We start from the raw sequence: 6,701 nt of genomic DNA on the forward strand, positions 1-6,701 counted from the left end.
AATTAAACAAAGTGGTGTCATTCAAGAGAATAAGACAATATCCTTCCATAACATCAGGGTTTAAGCCCCGCCCACACTCACACTGAAGTCTCAGCCCTACTTTCCTAACTAAACATAGAAGAAGAAGAAGTGGAGGTCTGAGGGTCGAGCTCTGAGTGATTCTGGTGCTTTAACCTGTTCCTCTCACATCACCTTCAGTAAAATCTGCCTGAGATAGCGGGGTCTGCCATCATCATCATCGTCACCCTCGTCATTGTCACCATTAACACCATTATCACAGCTGACAGCTGTGAGTACACTAGAGGATACCTGTAGTCTCTTCACAAATGGAGACAAAGCAGTAAACGAATCACCCAATTAGCCAATCAGAAGCAGCGGCAGACCAGCAACTCTCAGATACAGATATCTGGTAAACTTCCTGTTTCTGCGAAGCATCCACGCCGACACACTGTGCACTTTAATCAGTCTGTTCGTGACGCCGCCTACAGAACAGCCACAGATAGACGGGTGTACGTGGATATATGGCCATATGGAGGACCCAGCCTGATTTTCGGCCCCTGCGTGAAGCGATACTCTGTGCAGCGTCAATGATGCTTCGTGACCTTCAGAGTTAGAATATGACTGAGCGTTTCCACGTCTCTGAGCCGTCTCATCGTGCCGCAAACATCTCGCCTCTCCTCGTTTAGCAGAGCCCCAAACAGCAGACAGCCTCCCCGAGAGTCCACTGTATTAATTGTAGGCGCTAATCTGCAAGCCGTGGCCCTCCCAGAAGTGGACAGTGTTTTCGGCAGCAGCTCAGTGGCGGTGACATATCTGGTTACTAATTCGGTGTGGCATGAAGCCAGATGGGAGATGGGAAGGGAGCAGGAGTCTGCTGATGTGCCAGCGAACCCCAAAGCAAAGAAGGAGAGAGATGACACACTATGGAGGATGTATGTGGATCACCGGCACAAAGCGAAGCAGCAAATGGGACAATAGTATATAGGCCAGTAAGCATATATAGGGCAGCAGTGCTCTGCTGTGGTGTGTAAAAACTGAGATCAGAAAATCAGATCTGCCATTAAACACTGGAGGGAAAGAAAACGGAAGGTCCACAGGTACGCGTCACAGAGTAACGATCCCAGAATACTCAGATTACTCTGAAAGTTCTTTGTAATTCATCTGCTTAAATAGAAGTCAGATGGACGGTTGGACGCAATAGGAGCTTTAGCCTGCCTAATGAGTTAGAGGGGGGCTTTGGGTGAGCCCTCTTTCCGTCCTGTCCTGTTCTTGTTTCTGTTTCTTGCTGTATAAATAAAGTCGTGGCGTTCCCAGCACTCCCATGGCATGCTGGGACCTCTATGGAGCGTCAAGAGGACAGAGAAACCGCAGGTTTTAGTGCCTCCCTGCTCTGAATGTGGGCTTTGTTGGTCTTTAAATCACTGCTTTCCTGAGAAAATCAGAATCCTCAGATGTTTGTCTGCATGGAATCACAATTTTTATTTATTTATTAGGAAATAACCAGATTAATAGGAGTTAGATTAAACTAGGATTACAACCATATCCTGGATTACTGAGCTCCCACCTGCTCTTCATTGCACATTTCTTGAGGCCTGTTTTTCCCACAGCTGCAGGTTAATGCAGCGTTCCCGTTTTGTGCTCACAGCTGTACAGAATAAAGGAATATGTGTCTTTAATCATAAACTCACATTACATAAATAAAAGCACACTAAGAAAGGGCTTAAACAAACTGTTATCATGGATCCAAGTGAGGCGTCGTTCATGCTGCTCCTTCTCCCTTTTTTATTTTTAATATTCAAACATCCAATAATAATCAGACAGACATGTTCATACACGTCTCTACACCTCCATGACCTCCTGATCCGGCTTCTCTTCCAGATTTCTTTGCTCCCGTCTTTGTTTCCATGAAGACAAAGCCGCTTTGCAGCAGTTTAGCATTGCTAATAACCCGTGTTTCTGTCTGCACACACACACTCAGCTTTTTGATGTAAAGAGATAAAAAAGTGAGAAATTAAAAAGTGGAGCACCTGGCTGATGTTTCGTGGCTCGCCGAGGTCTCTGATGATTCAACAGTTGCTGCTACAAACATCTGCTCGCTGCTCTTAGCAGATCTCAATTAAGGCTCACGCAGCCCGGCACGCCATGCCTTATTTATGAGACGAACAAGGGGAGGAGGCCAGAGGTCTGAGAAATCCCCTCACACAGGGAGGAGCGCAGAGGGGAGGGGGGTGACGGAGGTGCCAGCACTGGCTGCACTTTAAGAAAATAAAAAAGAGGAGCGGTGGCAACAAACGGCCCCGAGCCCTTCCTCATCTCCTCTCAGAGAGCGAGACGATGAAGACGAAGGAGTGTTGATATGATTATGTAAATGTAAACAGGATTTCCTGCCGACTCGGAGCCGCTCCTCTCTCTCTCTGACCCGTTCTCCTTGCAAATCTTCCATTTAAGACGAATTCCCCTGGGGAGGCCGCTCTGCCGTTACTTAACGGGATAATTATGATATACGAAACCTTTCCAAGTTCACCCCCACTCCCACACCCCTCCTCTCCCTCCCCAACCGCTGCCTCCATTCCTCTCCGTCTGTCTCAGGTCTGTCCTGTGTCCGGGACCGCGAGGCCCCGCCCCAGATTGACAAAGCGACTTCAGACGCTGCTGTTTGTTTTGGTTCAAAGCTGAAAAAAGTTATAGTTTTATGATGAAAAACAGTGCTGTGAGAGCAAAACTGTAAACAACAGAACCTCTGTTCTGATTTAACGTGCACACACTCGTGCACACTTTGGCAGATCCATCCAGTAACCTCTGACCTCTGCAAGGACACGTTCCACACCAGCTGATTTCATTCAGTTCCTAAAATGTTTCTCGGACATCAAAAATAATCCGAATCTTTCCCAAACGTTCCTGCAGGACGACGCTAAAAATGCCTCTGACGTCATTTACGACCCGCCTGAAACTCCCCGAGTCCTGACAAACGCGACCTGCGGCCAAACACGCCAGCGTGCTACAACCACGCAGGAAGCCCACAATTGCAAAATAAAAGACGTGACATCGCGAAATGCTCACGGTGGCTGTGTCAACCACTAACAGTGCAGGAAGTGAGGACAAAGAGCCGTCGTCAGTGTGACCGCTGAGCTCCGTTTGGCTCTCTCTGACCGTTTTAATCGAATCAGCTCGACGTCTGTCATCCGTCTGCAGGAATCAGACGTGAGGAACATCTTCATACGTGACGCCACAGAGCTGTGAAAGCGCTCAGCAGCAGATCCTCCGACCGACTTGGACCCAAACACCATGACCTCACAGTGGAAGAAGTGAGCAGCGATCACATTATATCCCTGTGTGTGTGTGTGGGTAAAGCAGCGTATTTACTCTTTGGTCTCTAGCAGGAACAAAGGGAGGCTTTTTGATACGCAGCGTGGTGAGCGCAGAGGAGTGAGCAGAAATCATGCTGCTCCAAACATTTCATAATGCAGACATACAACTTAATTGCGATTGTGCGTGGTTGTTTGGTTCCTTATTTACTCCAACAACTTTGTTACAGAGCCACACGTCAAACTATTTACACGCTGGTGTAAGCACTTACGGCTACGACTCTTTCTGCTTGACAACGGCCATAAACACAGGAGTGAGAGATCAAAACTGTTCATCAGAGAGCGTGACAGATGACAGATATGGCAAGAGATTTTCCATGATCTTCTGCACACATGGGGGGAGGGGGGACTTCAAGGGACGGAGGAGGGGAAGGAAAAAAGGAGCTCGGAGAAAAGTCGGTTTCCACACGAGGAGGTGCAGCGGCTCGAGAAATGAGAAAGCCAGAAAGTTCCCACCAACGGTGACGATGGGATCAGCGTGTGCTGCAGACGGGCTCGGCTTCCTTCACGGGGGAAGCCGTTAACTAGTCACATGGTAAAATGATTTTTAAGTTTGAGTTTAGTCTTCTTTCATTTAACCACCCTCTTTTTGGCTTACTCGAGGACATTACAGTACTGCAGTACTCCCTGGAATGTGAGCTCGTAGTGAAAAAACGATTTCCCAAAAGCTGGGTTCAAGACGTGACCAGAAACACGACGTCAGCTGCCGACTGACAAAGTAAAACACATTCATATGTCTCCAAAGACTGGGGTCAAAGTTCACGCTTAGTTGATCTCTCTGCTCATAAGAAACATTAAGATCTGCAATAACGATGATTTTGTAATGAACTACACGTGAGCTATCGGCGCTGATCAGGCGCATTTTGAGATAAAGTTTTATAAGTGATCGTCAGCCCGTCGTCATGGAAACTCATTAATTGTTTAAATGTTTTTCACTTGCTGTTTCGATGTAAGCGCCTATAAATAAAATACATTATCATAATTATTATTAACGGTGGTTAATAATGATGTTTACTCAAAGGCGCCAGTTTCTACGGTAACGTCAGTCATATGGCACGCGTGTGCCGGGCAGACTGCAATCTCTGAAACGAGGTTCATGATCATGTGACTCAGGTCGCCGCCACCTGCCCACTGATACGCTCAGAATAACACCCACAGTATGCCCGTTTAACTTTGAAATAACGTCCAGATAACTGTTTACAAACCAACATTATCGATCAGTGAACATTATTATTGATTATTATGATTCTTTTTCAACAGTAAATAATAATTATTAGGTATTTTATTATAACTTTAGTAATGAAACAGCAGGTTGGATTTATTTTCTTCATCAAAGAAAAAACAAGTGACTGTGATTTTTAGTGCTGATTATTTTGGGGGTTCCTGTGACGGAGCACATCCTGGTTAAAATGATTTCTTTGTCTGACTCAGTAAAGAATAATTAATAAATAGCGTGGCGCCCCGGCCCTCCCCTTCCTGCTGCTGTTGAAATCCATAACATTTCTTTTGTTCCCTCCTTTCTGTAAGCCCGCTCTCTTATTTTCCCAAGGCCGAGAAACTTCAGACATGAGAACCCTGATATAAAACCAGGGAAATTTACCTGGGATTAGCAGCCATTGACAAATAACCTTGGTGATAGATGCACAGTAGATTTGGTTCAAAGCTCTCCCGGCAGCCTCAAAAGAGATTAGTTCACTTCTTATCAGGTCAGAGGCGTCGCCTGGGAAATGTGTTTAAAGTCACATTGATTTATTGAAAGATTCCCCAATAAGAAGATATCTGTAGACTTAAGGAGTGCGTGTGTGTGAGTGTGTGTGTGTGTGAGAACAAGTGCCTCAAATAAATTACACTGCCTGTTGGAGCTTTGAGAAAAAGAAAAGCTGCATACAAAGACATTTCAAACTCAAAAGCACTTGTAGATAACTCGCTGGATTCGGCCTCTGGAGAAAGACGCCGCTGTTCTCGCTCTACCTGCCTCTCTCTCCATTTACCCCACGCTGGCAGCGCTGCTGAAAACAGCGATTGTACCGCGGAGAGACGCCGCTGACAGGGAGGTATAATAAGGCCTCTTTGTTCCCCAGAGAGCGAGGTAGAGACACATATGGACAGAGGGGGGTTTACACCATTACCTTCTTAAGCGTCATTATCAGGCCGAGGAGAAGAGGACTGTGGGAAAGCGGGCGGGGAAGCCGGTGAGTGAAATGGAAGATCTGACGAGTCGCTCACCGGGTCCACCTGCAGGACGAGGGCTTCGATTCTCCGCTGGCTCGCGCTCACCGGAAGCTGTCCCTAAACCTCATCCCGCCGCTGCTCTTCTGCTGTTAATGTTTCTACTCTGTCGCTTCAGCCGAGACAAAAGCCCACTTCAGGACGCCACGAGGGTCGGGCCCGTCTGTGGGCACCGCTTTGGTGAATAGTCCAGTACTTAAGCAGCTCTGCTCCTCCTGAGCGCTTCATACAACCGCCTGATCTGCAGCCACCGCGTCTTCCTGCTTTAATAAAGGTTATAGAACACACCATACAGCCTCAGCCAGGAGCTGATCTCCTGACCACTTCCCAGGGCCTCCTCCAGGAGGCTTCTTGTCCCCTACTCTGCCTCCTCTCGATGTGGAGGAGCTCCTGCGTGACCTCCCGAGCTCCTCGGCCCACCTCTGAGGCTGAGCACAGCTCACGTCTTCTGCTCGGTTCTTCCAACACCTGCAAAGTCAACGTCAGGAGCTGGCGTGGAGGTGGCACAAGTTGCTGTGGTTAGACCTTCGTCTGCCACCTTTTCCTCACTTGAAGTGGTTTAGGTAAAAGTCTGGTGTTGATGCTTCATTAACATTTAAAAGTGTGCTAACCAATTAAACGATGAGCAGCTCTTTTCAAAAATAAACCCCCCAAACTGGACAGATGGAGGGAAAGATGGAAAACAAAAGATTCACACAGAAGAGTAAAATATGCACAGCTGATTGGCTCTGATGTCATCAGTCAGCCAGGTGTAACCCGTCACTCAGCGCCTCACAGCACCCACCCTCCAGCCTGGAGTACCAGAGCCGCCCGACTGGAACGAAGCGGATAATGCGGCTGTCATTGTCGTTGCTCCTGCCTCGCTTCCTTTGTCCACATACCTTCATCCCTCCATCCTCCAGCTTCCTCCATGCCTTCGTCTCTCTCCCACTGCTTGCTTTTAACTCTTGAGGTCATCCGGGACCCCCGGGCAGCCGTCCCAGAATGATGAGCCGGCTAACGTCCCGCGGAGCTGCCTTCTGGACAGAGCGGGCAGCCGAGCCAGGACTGGATCGATGCATGGACTGAACTGAGGATTTGACTACAACTACAACCTGAAAAAAATCA

At 47.8% G+C, this 6,701-nt stretch overlaps 1 protein-coding gene across 15 annotated transcripts in view; it reads right to left on the bottom strand.

Moving 5' to 3' along the window:
- znf536 (zinc finger protein 536) overlaps nucleotides 1-6,701 on the bottom strand; it is a 212,214-nt gene that overhangs the window by 9,650 nt on the left and 195,863 nt on the right. The gene's annotated exons all lie outside the window — the stretch shown is intronic.

This window comes from Aulonocara stuartgranti, assembly GCF_965226115.1.
Source record: "Aulonocara stuartgranti genome assembly, chromosome: 1".
In the NCBI taxonomy this organism is placed as follows: Eukaryota; Metazoa; Chordata; class Actinopteri; order Cichliformes; family Cichlidae; genus Aulonocara; species Aulonocara stuartgranti.